The sequence below is a fragment of the Pinus tabuliformis genome, chromosome 3_1 (genome assembly GCF_031772625.1).
Source record: "Pinus tabuliformis cultivar Carrire ecotype Pingquan chromosome 3_1, CPIR1, whole genome shotgun sequence".
Taxonomy (NCBI): Eukaryota; Viridiplantae; Streptophyta; class Pinopsida; order Pinales; family Pinaceae; genus Pinus; species Pinus tabuliformis.
Window position 1 is genome coordinate 143,202,800 of NC_142301.1, and position 18,526 is coordinate 143,221,325.

Below are 18,526 nucleotides of genomic sequence, written 5' to 3' on the forward strand. Positions count from 1 at the left end.
ATGATTGAATAATGTCTTTTTGAAATATTGATCTTGTTATCTCTCTAAAATTTCCCTAGATTTGTTATGAAAGAAATAATAGAGGTAACCACAAATCTACTTTTGAGATCAGGATCTAGCCTTCCTAATGCTTAGAGAGGGCTCTCTCTTTATGATTTAACTTTGTTTGGATAATTAATTTTAGGCTAGTTATTTAAGCTTTGATTGGGTTTTGATTTTGATTTGGTGGTGGAACCACTACTTAGATGGATAGAGGGATGTCTTTTACCATTGGGATATGGGGTCAAAGGTCAAGAAAACAGAACTGGATCAAGTTCTAAAGATAGTGTTTACAGGGAAAGGTAGCTGAGTAAATTAAGATCTTTTAGGCTGGATGGTGAAGTGGTTTTCAATCGGGGTCAAGGAGCAATTAAAGGTTCCTCAAACCAGATAATGAGAGAGATGATAGAGGTCAATCAAAACTAGGGAGAAATGAAGGATTCCCTACTGGATATTAGAAGAAAACATTAAAATGATTTACTGTTCAAGACAAAGTGTACTTAAACAAATTCTATAATAAATTTCCAATTATTTCATTCAATTCAGATAACGTGCTAGTTTGTAAAACACTTAAGAAAATAAAAATTTGACAAAAAGAAAATACTTCACTGAAGTGGCCCAACACATGAATCCTGTAATGCAATTTCTTTATTACTCAGTCCAGTCTGTTGACTTGAAAAATTGGTACAATGAACCCTCAGGTTACAGATCAATACAACTATAGAAATTTCTAGCAATCCACCCGCTATACTTCGAATTATGAAGTATTTATACAAAAAATTATTACAAAATATCCCAAACTGTATTGGGAATTATTCTAGGAAAAAGAAATATCTTCATGCAAGAAGATAGAGACAGATATTCAACTGCTCTAATCTGTCCCTGTTTATTAGGCTCTGTTGTCTTATAGTTTGATCTTTTGCTGTTTTTTCTCCTTTGCTGTTGGTCTTCCATGCTGATTATTCTTTTACTTTGCCTTTTAACTGATGCTCTTTCATTTGATACTCTTTGACTAGGCTGACCTATTGCTTTTATTTTACTGCTATGTATTCACTTTTACCTTGCATTTTCACAGTAGATCATTTAATTTTTCCCAAGTCTCTTTACTTGGTAATTTGATATTTACCATTCTTCTGTAAACTTCATCTGCTTCTGTGTATTTTACAAAGGTGGGCTTGTTTACAAAAATGTGTTTTACCTCATGTTGGAGGTAAAATAGGTTCTCAAAATTCCGGCACAGAACTTTCCATGTAGGCATCCATTTCATAGAGGAATTATTGGCTTGATCTCTTGCCACTTCTCTGATTTTCTTGTTATAGTCTTCATGTAGCATTAATATGTCATTTATTACCAAGGGATTTGGTAGACCTTTCTGCCTCAAAGCATCAAATTTAACCATGAATCTACCTATAGCTAGCTCCATGGTTTGTCATTTGTCCTCAAGCTGCATCATTAAGTTCCTCTTGGTGAGCACTTTCTTCACCTCTAGTATAGTGCCAGTCCTATCAGCTATGTCCAACTCCTACAATTCATATTTATTTTTAGAGTTAAGGAATTAGATTATTCTTGTGGCTTCTTATGGCATATCTCCAAGTTCGGCCTTAACTCTTTGAATTGCTTCAGTAGCCTCTTTGACTAAATCATTTTGTTCAAAGATGACTTGTATAGATGGCAAAATATCATTGACAGAGTCAATGATATTGACCCATAGCTGTTCTTTAGCTTGGGCAAGTGGCTCCTTCAATGTTAACTCTTTTTCCAAATTCTTCATCCTCTCAGTCAACCTGTTTAACTTCTGTACTTCATTTTTGTGCATAATTTGGGCCAGTTTCTTCTCATCCTCTAGACTCCTTATCTGTTCTTTGAGTCTATTTATCTAAGTGGTTTTAATGGACATGACCTCCATGGCTTTGACCAGTTTACTTGCCTCATCACTTGGGTGAGCTGCTATTGTTGTTGAACCTGCTGCTAATGTAGATTATGTTGCAGCTGCAAGTGCTGTAGCTAGTGGAGGTGTGGGGGCCAATGAAGCTACCAAAGTTGATGGAACTGCTGTAGTGACTGTAGGACTAGCTGTGGCAGTGGTTGTCTCAATGCTGGCCTGTTTTAGCTGTATTAAGCTGTCCAATTCATTCTCCATTTCTTTCATTTGAGAATTTAATTGAAGAATGAGATCCATCATTTCCTCCTGCTGGGTTTGACTCTCTAGGACCTCCTTGGTCCGTGGATGCTCTGAATGAGGCAACTTCAATTGTTTCCTTAAAGCAACAATATCCTCATTTTTCTTCTTTATCTATTTCTCTGCTGCCTTAATGTCACTTGGATTATATCCAATTTAATTTACCAAGTCTTCCAGTGACTTGATTCTGTTGTCCTTGGCCTGTGAGGATTCCTTTTCTAGCTTCAACTGTGTTGTGATGTTATCCAATGAGCTTTGAAGTTTCTGCACAGTCATTGCTTTGTTAGTCATTGTGGAATAAATCATCTCACCTGCATTTTTATGGAATTCAATTTGGTCAATAGGGTGAACATCCTTGGCCAAAACTTCAAACTCTGTTTTCTGTAGTCTGCTGATGATCTGGGTTGCTGGACTGTAGGCTACATAAATGTCATTTGAATTTTACCTGTCTTAATGTCAAAGGTTGACATTAACCTATTCTACTTGGTAGGTGTTTGTTTGAAGTATTGGGCATAAGTTTCAGCCTTTAATGCCTCATTCCTCAACTTAATTTCTTTGTACTTCTCTTTTATATCTTTCTCTTTGTCCACTGGTTTGCTGGATGAAGAGACTTCAATGCTAAGTTGTTTCTCAATAAGTTGAGTGTTTGAGGTAGAAGGCTGATGAGTTTCCTCTGAAACTGTTGGAACTTTACTCCTTCCAACCATTGTGTCAGTATCAATGATTTCTACTGTCTCAATGGTGTCTTCTTACTCAGTTACAGGATTAAGCTTGGGTCTCTTCCTATAACTGATCTCAAACCTCTCATCTGTAGTGTCCATCCCAAAGCTAGAACCTTCTTCCATGGTTCTTTTCACATTTCTGTCCTCATAGGCTAGAGTCTATAGAATGGGAGTAATACCCATATGTTCTTGTAGGGTCGGGACCTGCAGAAAGGAACTAGTATCAATCTTTTTTTCCACATTTATTAAAGCATCCTCCACATCTATTAAAGTATTCTCCAACCATTCTGATTGGTTGGCATATCTCTCAATGTCTAGCCTGGGCTCATGTATGAAGGGGCTTAAGTTGAACTTGAGTCTTAACTTGTTTATGACTTCATTAGGGTCATATTGCCACATGAAACTAGTTTCGAAGTTCATATGCTATAAGATTTTGTCTGCCTATTGTCCAACTTCCCTATTATTACAAATAAAAGGGCCCAATTGGTTTTTCATTTTAAACTGAGCCTTCTTCCTAGCTGATAGGTGATGAGCCCTGAAAATGGGTAGCTATATGGGCTCATTTTGCCTAATATTCTCATTTAATCCACCATTCTCCATAGTTTTATGCATGCTTTTGAATATATTTATGTTAATTGCGTGAATGGGAAGAGTCACATTGCCACAAGGTCTAACACGTGCTTATTCTAGATTTTTGGACATTTTTGGGACCAAGATCAGGCATTTATGAGCAGATTGGCAACCAAATACTAGGAAACAAGGCTGAGGATTTGTAGGAGGGATGTCTACTACACTAAATGACCCCTTCCTCGAGTTCTCCACCATCAGCTCGGAGTTCTACAACCCACCAAAGATGATTTTAAGGGCAGCCGAGTAGGTCTAGTGAAGTGGCTGATTAACTACAGTTTTGGGCAGCCAAGCTCCTCAAGTTAAGGAGGGTTGTTGGGGGTCCTCATATGCATAAATAGGAAGGCTTCAAGCCTTGGTAGTTTAGTCATTTTGTTAATTCATTTTCACACTTTAGTGCAGCTCTGTATTAGCACATTTTCGAGCTTCTCCTTGTGAACAGTTTTTGGATGTAGTTATTATTTTTTGATCAATGAAGATGAATCTTGTTTTGCACCAGATCTGATCTTTTTTAGGAGGCTGTAGCTCTTGGGGTTGGGCCCAACCCAAGTGCCAATACCCCCTTTGTGTACTTTTATGTGTCTTTCTTGCATTCATAGACTAATTTCTGTTATTTAGGTTAAAATCTTGCTTCATTTCTTAGGTTGCTTTTGATGATTTAGATAGTTGTTCATGCTTCAGGTTGATTTGACAGTTTGGTAATAGAAAAGATCCACAAAAAGGCCACCAAGCAGTCCTTGATCTCAGTTCTCCCTCCTTGGGATCATGAATTGAGACCAAAGTACACTTGTTGCCACAAAACACTGTTTTTTCCTTCTAATGCAATTGCTAGTGTTAGATTTTGAATTGGGACAAGTTGATATCAGTTATGTCTTCATGATCAGATTTGTTCTTTCTTAGTTTCCATAGCTATCTTGCATGATTTCCTATTTATACACTGTTGTTCACCATATTTCTGGTTTTTTAAGAGTAGATTAGGTTAACATAGATAGATCTCTGTTTTTCTCTCTTTGTTTGGATCAGTTTTCGAAAGTAATGTGCAGAACACCTGTAATACACACCTACCTATCCTTCCTCCATCATGAAACCTGTTCCAACCCCTCACTCAATATTTCTTCCCTTCATTCGCCACACTTTCCCAACTAACCCTAATTTCTACATTTTTGTGCAACATTGCTTCCTACATCCTTGAACAAATCCAACCATCTTCATCACTTCTGAGCTTCATTTACTAGGTCCCACACCTCTTAACATCATTATCCATCCTTCATTTCCACATCCCCACCATTTTTCCTCCATCGATTCTCTAAAAATCACTTTCGGCCTGTTCCTATAGAATTTCCTATAGATCCCCTACAGCCTCTTGTAGAAGATAACGCGAGCAGTTTTTTGAGATCTGAGTGTGGTGGAAATCTCTAGAAGGGTGTTAGGGACCCCTTAGGTCCTCTCCATACCTTCCTAACCCCTGTAAACACCCACTCAATTTTATTTTTCCAATAAACCTCTGCACAGTAAAAAATAGTTAAAACACACACATAATAATTTTGCATAAAATTGCTTAAAAAATACAAAAAAGATGAATTTTTAATATTTTCTTTTAGAAGTAGCTTAAAAACATGTATTTTACCTCTGCAATAGTCCATGGCATCCATTTCCATAGTGGTACATCTCTTTTCTTACACAAGTAGGGTTAGTCTGTAAAACTAGGGGTTGCTAGGGTTTGCATTTCCTTTCAGTTTTAATCTTCTTTCTGCAAGTAGACTAGCCTCTTTTGAGTTAACTTTCATCCATCATAGTTAAAAGCTTCTTCTAAGAACTCATAGAAATTGGCTTAAGCTCCTAGTGAACTTGTGCCAGCTGATCAAGTGACAGCCTACAGTAAGAGCTAGTACTGTGCATATAGCATCGTCGCTTCCAAGTTTGTTACGAACTACCGAGTTGATAAAAGTAAAGTAGGGAGTCCCAGGAGTTGCAACATCATTGTTGGAATACTAGAGCTCACCATCTTTTTGGCACCATTGCTGGGGAAGCGTTAGAGTATTTTGTGATTACTGCTTTTCTTCTATTTTCTACTGCAAACTTTCTGCTAAGTAGTTTATTTCAGCAAGAGTAGAGTAGTTGCTTCATTTCAATTCTGCAATCTTTATTTCAGAAAGCGTAGATTAGACATTTCCTGCTTTCATTTCAATTCTGTAATTTCATTTCAGCAAGAATAGATTAGACATTTCCTGCTTTCATTTCAATTCCGCAATTTCATTTCAGCAAGCATAGATTAGACATTTCCTGCTTTCATTTCAATTCCGCAATTTCATTCCTTCTTTCATTTCAATTCTGCAATTTCATTTCAGAAAAATAGATTAGTCCTTTCCTGCTTTCATTTCAATTCTGCAATTTCATTTCAGAAGGATAGGTTTCAGTTAGTTGCAGTTCAATCTATTTCAGTTTTTGCAAGTACAAGGAGAAAAAAACAACAAAAAATAACCCCCAAAAAAAGAGATTTCATTTCATGCCTCGTAGGAACAGAGACAATTCAGGAAAATTCCTACCCAACACCCCCACCACATCACAGAGTCACCCTTCTCTCTTCTTTGGTGGCAATGATCCTGAAGAACCTATAGGTGAACCTCCAGAGATATACGAAGATCCTATAATAGAAGAAGAACAAGAAACCATTCCTCCTGAGACCATGGCTGAAAACAGAAATGGTAATGGGAAGAAAGTAGAAGGTACCTTTCCCTTCCGAGAGACCAATGGGGACACAAAAATGAAAAACATCAGTCCCTCAGCCTTACCTCACTTCCATGGGTTGACTACTGAAGACCACGATACCTTATTGTTTGAGTTTGTTGTCCTTTGTCGAACTTATGACTATGCAGAAGACGAGCAAAAGTTGAAACTCTTTCCTTCTACCCTCAAGGATGCAGCACTACACTGGTTCATGGGGCTACCAAGAAACAGTATCACAACTTGGGCTCAAATGAAGCAAGCCTTTAACAACAAATATCGAGACTACTGTAGGTCAAAGGATACAAAGGAAGAAACCTTTCGAATAACCATGGGTAGTGATGAATCTTTAGAAAACTATGAAGAGAGGTTTCAACTCAGTTATAAAAGGGCTAGGCGTACACTTGACCCCGAATCTCTGAAGTTGGTTCTACTCAGAGGAGTCCCTAAAGACCTTCTAGATACCCTCCATCTGCTGGCCAGAGGAGACATCTACTAGCTACCTTATGATGACATAAAGACTATATTTAGAAACCATTATAGGGCAGTCAGAAAGAGAGGTAGGGGAAGTCAACTCTCAGCCAGTACCCCTTTATCTAGTTCATTCCTTAAAAACGAGTTTTCAAATCAAATGGAAGATTTCAAAAGCGAGATGAGACAGACCATTGCCATGCAAATGGATACCTATGAATCCAAAAGAAGCAAGAGGAAGCCAAGAGGGCTTTGGCCATCTTTTGTCCCAGGTGCACCAGAAAGCATCCTAGGAACGAATGTCCCTTGCACTCTGTAGAAGTGTGTTTTGTCTATGAAGAAGACCATCCTACGAATCAGTGCCCTTCCTTGCCTAGATTTAAAGCTATGTAACAAGGGGCTGAAGGAGCCACTGAATCGCTCTACTTCCTGAACCAAAGGAGACCGCATGGACCCAGACCCTACCAACAGGGGATGCAAGGGACATCCCAGACTTATTACAACCCCAATCAAGCCACTTCCATGCCTTCTTGGGGTCCCCCTGCTCATCCTTCTTGGTCCACACCCTCTCCTTGGTCATATCCTCCTCAATACCATACTCAACCAGTTGCTCACTCGTTTCATTCTCACACTCAGCCACAACCTCAGTGGAATGCACCTCATCAGGGGTGGAGGCCCCAATACAACTCTCCTCCTACTCTTTTTCCTCCACCACCTACTCAACCACAACCATTACGTCCTGCTCCTCCAAGACAACCCCAGATACCTGCTCAACCGAACCCGAATCCCAATAACAGACAGACCCAATAGGTATATACTGGAGAAACCACATGCCCTACCTATGCTGTGGAGATTTAGAAGATCAACCTATGATTTGGGAAGGTCCTCCCAGATAGCCAACCTCCTCCTAAGGAGGACGAGGAAGAGAAACAGGAAAGTGAACCCAAAGCCATTCCACCCTTTCCTGAGAGACTAACTGGAACCACGCAACCAAGCGCAGAAGAAATTGAACTTCTGGGAGAACTTAAACAGTTATGTGTGAAAATACCACTTCTACAGGCCATAAAAGATGTACCAATCTACAATAAGTTGATCAAAGATAAGTGTTTCAGGCACCCAGGTAGGCGCAAGAGAGATGCCCCAACTATCAATGTCATAGGACAACTATCTGACCTGATGTTGGGACAGATAATTTATCCAAAACATCTAGACCCCGGGAGTCCTGCAGTTGACATCCACATAAATGGCACCATAATCCCCCACACTTTGATTTATCTAGGGGCTGCCATTAACGTAATGACCAAGGACACTATGCTGAAACTCAACCTTCAGAGTTCCCTAAGAAAGACCTCAACAGTATTGCAGTTAGCAGGCCGCTCCACTGTGACTCCTGAAGGGATTGTGGAAGATGTCATGGTCTCCATTGATTCCTGGGAGTACCCTGCTGACTTCTTGGTCCTTCGGCCAAAGGCAAAACTCACTGGGTATCCCCTCATCTTGGGAAGGCCTTGGTTAGCTATTGTAGATGCTTACATCAGTTGTCGAGCCGGGAGCATGACCATCAAGAATGGGCATATGTCCAAAGAGCTAGTCTTATATTCTCCTGCCCAACCTTTGCTAGAACATGACTTACCTCTCTGGTTGGAGGAGGAAGATGAAGGTGAAGTCTACTCTGCCCCCTTATGCACAGTGGAAGCCATCAGGGGAGTTCCTCAAACCGAAGATGGTCTTATTGAGAGTTTGATTCAAAATCCACCCCCCAGTGTGCTGCCATTAGAAGAGTTGGTGGAAGAAACCCAAGCCAATGCTTTAGTTGATCTCTGTGTGGATGATCTGACCTCTCCCCAAGTTAAGAATGTGGAATTTGGCCCTGAAAGAACATTGAAGATCAACTCATCCCTATCCACCTCTCAGGAGAAAGAGTTGTGTAGCTTATTGAGCAACCATTTAGATGCTTTTGCTTGGAGCTATAAGGAGATGAAAGGAGTCCATCCTTCAGTCTGTTCCCATCACATCTACATTAAAGAGGATTGTAAACCAGTTAGGCAGCCTCAAAGGAGGATGAATCCAGCCTTTAAGGACATTGTCAAAGAAGAATTGCAAAAGTTGTTGGATGCAGGATTCATCTACCCCATCTCTGACAGTGAGTGGGTTTCTCATTTGGTGCTTGTGCCCAAGAAAAACGGGAAGTGGAGAATCTGTGTAGATTATCGAGAACTTAACAAAGGCACCAAGAAGGACCATTTCCCTTTGCCTTTCATAGATCAAGTGTTAGATGGCCTGGCAGGGAAGAAGTTCTTTTCCTTCCTAGATGGGTTTAGCGGGTACAATCAGATCCAAATCAGCCTGGAAGACCAAGACAAGACCACTTTCACTTTTCCATGGGGTACCTTTGCCTACTGGGTCCTTCCCTTTGGGTTATGCAATGCTCCTGCCACTTTCTAGAGAGCAGTACTAAGTATATTCGCTGAGCTAGTTCACGATTCAGTGGAAATCTATATGGATGACTTTACCCCTTATGGTTCTAACTTCCGAGAAGCTCTGACTAACCTAAGGAAAGTTTTAGCCAAGTGCATTGAGATGAACATGTCCCGCAGTCCTGATAAATGTGAATTCCTAATGATCGAAGGGACCGTGCTAGGTCATACAATTTCTCAGCAAGGTTTGTAGGTGGATCCCAACAAGATTGCTATCATCCAAAGGGTCCCACCTCCTCAAAAGGTAAGATATGTTCAGAGTTTTCTAGGCTTAGCAGGATATTATAGAAGATTCATTAAAGATTTTAGTAGGCTAGCCTCTCCATTGTTTGGTCTTTTGGGAAAAGATGCCGAGTTCATATGGACTGACAACCATCAAGAGGCTTTGGATGCTTTGAAAGGTAAGCTGATAACTGCCCCAATCTTGAGAGGTCCAAACTGGGCCCTACCTTTTCACATTCACACAGATGCCTCGAACAAAGCCATAGGAGCAGCCCTAGGACAAGTTGAGGAGAAGCTACTGTATGCCATATATTTTATTAGTAAAAACCTGTCCAAGGTGGAGTTAAACTATACTGTAACTGAGAAAGAGCTCCTGGCTGTAGTCCATTCCATAAATAAGTTCAGACATTACATCACTGGCTATCAAACCTTTGTGCATACTGATCATGCTGGAATTAGGTATTTGATGAACAAAATTGATGTAAATGCTCGTATCATTAGATGGTTACTTTTATTGCAGCAATTTGATTTGACCATTGTTAATAAGCAAGGTAAGGAAAATGTTGTTGCTGATTTTCTGTCTAGACTAGATTTTCTTGCAGGTGAAGAAGGGATGGTGGATGATTAGATGCCAGATGAACACCTATTTTCTATTTCAGTACTCTCTCCGTGGTTTGCTGATATAGCAAATTATTTGGTTTCAACATAGTTTCTGCCATACCTATCCTCAAAAGAGAAGAGCAAGATCGTGAGGAAAAGTGCCCCATTCACTTGGATTGGGGGCAATCTTTTTAAGCTTGGCCTAGATCAGATCTTGAGGTGATGTATCAGGGAGAAGGAAGTTTTTGACATCCTCCCGACCTGTCATGATGGGCCCAGTGGAGGCCACTTTGCAGCAAAGAGAACCACCTTCAAAATTTTACAGGTAGGTTACTATTGGCCCACTCTTCATCAAGATGTCAGGAGATACATCAACCAATGTGACAAATGTCAAAGGATGGGGAAACCTACTCCAAAGGATGAGATGCCCTTGCAGCCTCAGGTGACTTTCGAACCATTTGAGAAGTGGGGCATGGACTTTGAGGGTCCTATCAACCCTCCTTCAAAATAGAGGTCCTACATCACTATGTGCACAAATTAACTGACAAAGTGGGCAGAAACAAAGGCAATCAAAGCAACAATAGAAGAAAAGGTAGCTGAGTTTTGAGAGAAAATATCTTTCACAAGTTTGGCTACCTAAGAGAATTAGTCATAGATCAAGGAAGTCAGTTTACCTCTAACCTGATTGAACACCTGCTCACTCATCACAAGATTAAGCACAGAACTTCCACCCCTTATCATCTGCAAGCAAATGGACAGGTGGAAGTTACTAACAGAGCTTTGGAAGGGATTTTTACTAAGGTAGTGATCAGCAGCAGAAAAGATTAGGTAGATCGCTTGGTTGAGGTCAGCTGGGCCTACAACACTACTTGGAAAAATACAACAGGTTTCACACCCTATGAGCTGGTCTATAGGAAGAAGGCTTTGTTGTCCATAGAATTTGAATATAACACATTGAGGTTGGCAGCTCAGTTGGACCTAGATCTCAACCATGCACAACAGGAAAGATTGCTTCAGCTGAATGGATTAGATGAACAAAGAATGCAGGCCCTTCTCCACTTAGAGGTAATCCAGCTTCAAAGAAAGATATGGCATGACCGGCACCTCAAATGATCCAGGTGGATATTGGTGGCCACCTGCCAGGTCCACCTGGACCCCCACCATTGTCTTTCTCAGCATTTTCAGTTTCCTTAATTGTAGCACAGTTTACTATTTTTAGCAGTTTTTCGGGTCCTGAACTCCCGGAGCCGTTTTGAGGCCCTAAACGACGTTTTTTTGGAATTCTGGGGCAATTGAGCCCTATGTTGCCTCCCAAAGTGGTAGTACTCGGATAGATCTTTCTAACGAGCTATCGTACGCGTCAAACGGAGATCGTATGCCAAAGTTACGACCCAGGGAAATTGATGTACCAATTTACCCAAACGGGGCCCACAATTTGGCGTTTCATCTTCTAGGGTTAGGTTTCGGTATGTGAAGGGTTTTCCATTGTTTCTCAACAATAAATAGGCCTTCGAGCCTCATTGTAATACAGTTCGGAACAGTTCAGAGGCATGTAGCTGCACATCTCTTCTCAGAGATAGCTACCATCGCCCTAGCTGGTTTATTTCCATTTCTGGTTGTATTCAGTATTTTCCATTAATGAAATGAATCATTATTTCCGCTGCATCTATGTGTTTATGGTTATTGCATCTCTCTATTTATGGTTATCTCTGTAATTTGTTGCGTTCCTGCTTAAATCCGGATCAGTGGTATCAGAGCGGTCTGCTTTTTCTCTGTTTTTCTTTGCATGTCCCCAACGAGGTCGGGATATAAGGAGTTAGGGCTCGAACTGGTCGAACCTTTGCAAGACCAGCCTCGCAAATCTCGACGGCCTCCCATGGCGGATGAGAAGAAAGACGAGGGGGCAGGAGATCCTATCAAAATCTTGCTCGAAGAGGCGCTCGAGCGGCAAAGGAACGCGATGATGGATAGCTTTGCGCAGATCCTTCAGCGGCTACCCAGAGGCGACGCATCGGCTTCCAATAGCGACTCTGGAAACGCCACACCCTTCAAGGTACAAGTTAATTTTGAAATCCCCATCTTTGAGGGTCAAATAGATGCAGATGCCGTAGATAAATGGTTAAATCTGCTAGATGGGTATTTTTCTGTTCATGAATTTTCAAGTCGGGAAGAGATTGTTTTCGCTCTTCTCAAAGCAGCCCCCCACGTCAAGGACTGGTGGGAAACCTACTGCGAGCAGAAGGATGAAAGTACAGGCTCACTATTTTCAGCCGCACCCACTTGGAATGACTTCCGTGATGCCATCAAGGAGCAGTACTACCCTGTCGGGAGCTATGAGGACAAATACATCAAATGGACCACATTGCGGCAGGGACGAGACCAAGATGTGCCAGAGTTCACAAACATTTTTCATACCCTTCGCACACAGTTGGGTATCAAAGATTCTGAGCTGCATCTGGTACTCAAATACCGTGGCTGCCTGCACAAGTACATCCAGGAAGAGATGGTGTTCTTGAAGATTTCCTCACTCGGCACAGCATACCAGTACGCTGTCAAAATCGAGCAAAAGTTCAAACAGAAGAAGCGAGACTTTGGATCTGCAAATCCGAAGCTCAAAGGACAAAGCCAAGGCGGGGTGACCCAAGACAACCTGTCGAAGCCACAAGAAAAGAACAACACCATGAAGCCGAAGAAGGACACAGGAAAGTGGTGTGAGTTCCACAAGAGTTCCACTCATAACACAAGTGAGTGTCGGACCAAGCAGTCGCTGGTGGCTGAGTTGAAGGCTTCCGAATCAGATGCATGTTCCGACCCTGATCCAGAACTCGACAAGGGGAATGGCAAAGGGAAGCAGATCATTGATGCGGATCCCAGTGCCACTGTTGCCACCGCCAAGATCAAGAAAAATGAGCCCGAAGATCCAGAGGAGGGGGAGCGTCTTTTCCACTCACAGATGTGGGTGAAGGGTTCACCACTGCGATTCATTGTTGACAGTGGTAGCCAAAAGAACCTGGTTTTAGCAGAGGTCGTGAAGCGGTTGGGCCTACCGACTACACCGCACCCGCAGCCGTACAGTATCGGGTGGCTTCACGAAGGACGAGATCTGAAAGTTCGCCAGCAGTGCCGCCTTCCCTACAGCATCAAGCCCTTCACCGACGAGGTATTATGTGATGTTACACCTCTGGATGTTTGTGATGTATTATTAGGCCAGCCATACTTATGGAGGCGACATTCTGTGTATGAGTCAAGGCCTCGTGCTGTCATTATTTCTTTGAATAATTCATTATACAGGATACCAGAGGTAGCCCCACCTACTGCCACATCCTTGATCACTACCAAGAAAGGCAGCAAGCTCATATCACAGACCAGGAAATTCATTTGTCTGGTTCACTCCCAAAATAAGGGGAAGATCGTTGCTACACCCATGACCCCTGCAAAGGGTTCCTCCATGCAGCAGCAGCAGCAAAAGGATACGGTCATGACAGAACACAGGAACAACTTCTCCTCACCCACAGGGGTACCACATAAGTTTCAGGTGGGCAACAAAGTCTGGTTGCATCGACAGAAAGAACGCCTTACCAGAACCCATCAGAAGCTCAGACCACACCGACATGGTCCTTACAGCAGTACCAAGGCTATGGGGAACAATGCTTTGGAGCACAACATTCCTCCATTCCTTCGCCTGCACCAAATGTTCAATATGGACCATCGTCGACCATGCTTCCCACCATCACTGGACATTGCAGGACAAGTTCAGCAGATGGAGGAACTCAACGCAATGGGGACCATTGCTTCCTAAGGGGGGAGGAATGATCCAGGTGGATATTGGTGGCCACCTGCCAGGTCCACCTGGACCCCCACCATTGTCTTTCTCAGCATTTTCAGTTTCCTTAATTGTAGCACAGTTTACTATTTTTAGCAGTTTTTCGGGTCCTGAACTTCCGGAGCCGTTTTGAGGCCCTAAACGACGTGTTTTTGGAATTCTGGGGCAATCGAGCCCTATGTTGCCTCCCAAAGTGGTAGTACTCGGATAGATCTTTCTAACGAGCTATCGTACGCGTCAAACGGAGATCGTATGCCAAAGTTACGACCTCGGGAAATTGATGTACCAATTTACCCAAACCGGGCCCACAATTTGGCGTTTCATCTTCTAGGGTTAGGTTTCGGTATGTGAAGGGTTTTCCATTGTTTCTCAACAATAAATAGGCCTTCGAGCCTCATTGTAATACAGTTCGGAACAGTTCAGAGGCATGTAGCCGCACATCTCTTCTCAGAGATAGCTACCATCGCCCTAGCTGGTTTATTTCCATTTCTGGTTATATTCAGTATTTTCCATTAATGAAATGAATCATTATTTCCGCTGCATCTATGTGTTTATGGTTATTGCATCTCTGTATTTATGGTTATCTCTGTAATTTGTTGCGTTCGCGTTCCTGCTTAAATCCGGATCATCAAAGAAAAGCAATTTCAGCCAGGAGATTGGGTGCTGTTATATGATTAAAGGTACAAGGATTTCAAGGGCAAGCTGAGGACAAGATGGCTGGGACCATATATAGTGGAAACATGCAATGAAAATGGTTCAGTCCTTATTCGGACCATTGATGAAGAAGCCATCCCCATGCTCGTCAATGGGCATCGATTGAAAATCTACAAGAAGCCTCTTTCTAAGCAGGAGTTCATTGAGACTCTTGGCAAATCAGTATTGGTAATGGAGCAGGTCCCTGTCTCCACTCTACCTACATCATGAAGAAAAAACACACAAAAAAAAAGAAAGGAAAAAGAAAAAAACAACAAAAAAACACAGAAAAAAATAAAATATCCTTGGGTGAAAACCTCTTGGAGGCACCTAGGGCAAACACTGAGGGTGAAAGCCTCCTGGAGGCACCCCATTTGTCTCAGACAAAAAAAATAAAAAAAAGAGAAAAAAGAAAATAAAAAAGAAAAATAAATCTAATTTATGTTGAATAAATTGCAGGTTGCAGGAAGGTCATTACAGGTTTTGGGAGAATTGCGCAAGTCAAAGACAGAGGACATGACTAGGATGCATGCATCCCTCAAAATCCATTCCTCAATCATCGTTACCTTCCCCAAGATCTGGTCTCATTTGGCTCGAAATTCCACATCCTACAAGAAGCTCTGTATCTTCTACAGGAGGATCCTGTAAAAAATACAGACAAGCCAAAATCAGTCTCAGAAGACGACCCGAGGGTTTTAGATCTATCTATGAGGCCTATAAACCTCCCTACCTCCATCCCTCAACATATGTCATCCTTTTCCATCTCTGTACACCTCCATTCCACTCGTTTTCATGTCCCTGCACAGTCACAGAAAAATCCTGCTTTTTATGCTACAAACAAATTTTAGTGACAAATCAAAACAACAGTTTTTCTTTTCACTCACCATACCTGCTACCCTCCATCCGAGATTCCTTGCCAGTAGAGATCCTCATTAGTAATTATAACCTTGCTCATATTAGCTTGAATCTCAGAAGGAGAAGCAGCTACAGGAAATCCTACAGGATTCCTATAGCAGCTGATCCCTCTGAAACACATACTACAGAGCCAGGGACAACAAAGTATAGCCTATGACACATGCATGAGCTCTGTTTGAACGTGTAAACATCAGAAACAGTCCGAGGTCGAGCATGCAGAACGCAAGCAGCCACAGCAATGAAGAAATGGGTTCCAGCATCTGAAATGTGCATAACACGTCCGCGACTGCACACGTAAGTGACTAAAACCTATTTTGCAATTACATGAATTATATTTCAAGGTTGTGTAACTATGGGAATGGTTCGGTTTGAATGGAATCGGTGGCCAGTTAACTGGCCACCCTTAGTTAGTTACACGTCCTCGCAGAATCCAACTGAGCCCCGTTAAATTCAAAACTGCTGATAAGATACGCAGCCAGCGCGTGTGGAATTTCCATTCATGAAGAGTTAATCGGGACTAGTAGTGGTGGCAGCGGATAACGGGAGTAAGGGAGGTGATGGAAGTCAAGCGGCATGTAACAACATTATGGCCGTGACTTAGGATCAACGGTCTGGTCTGGCCACCTCATCACCTCACCACAAATCACGCCCGCAGATAAAACACAGCTCAGTTAAGCCATTCATCACCTTTTGTTCATTCTGCAGTCACGACATTTTCAACTGGAGTACGCATCTACCACAACCAGAGAAGCTAACCAGTCATCCTTCGTGAGATTTCTACCTGTTTTTCGAAAATCTCCCGCCTATCGGACTCTACAGGAGCCGGGTGACTTCTACAGGAAAAATAGAGGACGGCTCTGCAGAAAGAAAACCCGGGACCTTCACCAAATTTCAAGCTCAAAATGAGGTAGGCCTAGGAAAACTTCTCTGTGCATGATTTGTTGGTGAAAAACAGTGAATTGAACATGGCATTAGATTGAAAAATGAGAGTAAAAAGTCTGCCTGTGCATTGAGAAAAGTGGAAGTTTGCCTGCATGATTCACTGAGTTTACCTAGTTTTTTCTCTTGCATCCGAAATCTCCTCATCAGTTTTTTAAAATTCTCCTGTAAGGAAGGCATGCAGCAGTAGAGGCCAACCTATCTGCGTGAAGAAAAACCCGAATTTACATATCTATCAATGTGCTGAGAAAAAACCTGTGTCCTTATGCTCTATTCTGTAAAAAAAAATAAAAATTCTCATAAACAGACAGACCAAATTCTGGGTGACAGTAGTTTTCAAACAGGGGAATTATTGCCATTTGATATTGTAAGGAGCACACGAGAAATTCCTCCTTTGATCTAAGAAAAAAACTGAATTCAGCTATCCTCTGTTTTAGTGATTGACTATGTTTTTTTTCCCACCTGAGCATTTTCTTTTCTGGTTAAAGACCAAACTCAACACCATGCCAGGAGGATTCATGAGGAAAGAGCCCTTAAACTCTAGAAAATTGTATGAAAACCCTAAGGTGGTGGACCTTTTCACCAGGGCACATTGGATATCCTTCTTTGACAGAATTCAGGGTTATGATGAGGAGGTGACTGAAGAGTTTTTGATGTCCTTGAGACCACATTCGAAGACACATGCCACAGTTAGTTTTAGGGGTTTGACCCTAGAACTTACCCCTGATTTCATCAGTAGAATTACCGGTTTACCATTGGGGCTCCCTTGGAACAAAGAGGCGAATTCATTGGGACAAGTGGCTAAGAAAACATTTTTTCTGCCTGAGGAGCATCCTGCAGAAGATAAAAAAGGGGTTAGAAGGACAAGCTTGCCTCCTCTCTGGAGTGAAGTCAGTTATCAAATCATGAAGTATATCATGTGTGAAGGGAGGTTTAGAATCATTTATGGTTATCATTTGAGGTTGCTACATAAATTGAGGTATGGGATGGACTTACCTCTAGCTAAGAAACTGAACATCCCATATTTCCTCCTTCATTCTTTGATTGAATGTGGTACAAAGCTACATGCAGGAGTCCCATATCAGTTATCCCACCATGGACTCATCAAACTGTTGGTGGAAGATGCTTTACACACCTATACTGTCCCCATAGCTTGGGAAATCTTCAGGAATATGTCCAGGGATGATAACATCAAAACTTTGGCTGAGAACATCAGCCCACCCAGCAGTGATGAGGGGGAGAAAATTGAAGAAACTGAGAAGAGCATTGATGAGGGAACACAGGACATTAAAACAGAGGAAGAACAGAAGGGAAAAGAGGAATTCGACAAGATTGTTGAACCTAAGACAACAAAGGAGAAAACAAAAAAAACAGAGAAAGGGAAAAAGACAAAGTTTGGGAAGAAAAAGGCCAAGAAGGCCCAAAAGAAGGCTGCCACAGCCAAGGTAGGTACCCAGCAAGAGAAAGAAGAGACACACCCTGAGATATCAGGGGCACAAGCAGAAACAGGGGGCATAGAGATTTCTATAGGAAGTGAAGAAAAAAAACAACAGGAAGAGAAATCCCCTGAAATGTTGGCAAGAGAGGCAGCAGCTGTGCTTGCTGCATTAAGCACACCTACAAAACAAAGAGGAAAAAGAAAAAGGACCTCCATGTACTTCAAAGCCAGAAAAAGCACAAGGATCAAAGTAGGCAAACCTTAGCCACCGTCCAAGGAACCAATTGTCATTGAGGACTCACCCACTAAACAGAAGGAAGAGTCTCCTTCCAAGATATCCATCACCTATGAAAGAGGAAGCCCAAAAACCTCTACATGGAAAGAGAAAATTAAGTTGATGGACTCAAAGGCAGTTCTACAGGAAGCTGCAACATCTCTACAAGAAACTCTAGCCAAGTTAAAAGAGACTGAGAAATTGGAGGAGAAGGTAGCTAAACAATCACAAGGGGAGAGAAAAACTGAAGAAATACCTGAACCTACCCCTCAACCTGATTTGGGCTCATATTACAATCTGTTAGAGGGTGGGAAAATCATCCCATAGAAATTTGTTGTACCATTATTTTTTGAATTAGAGAAAGAGAGGATCAGAACACACAC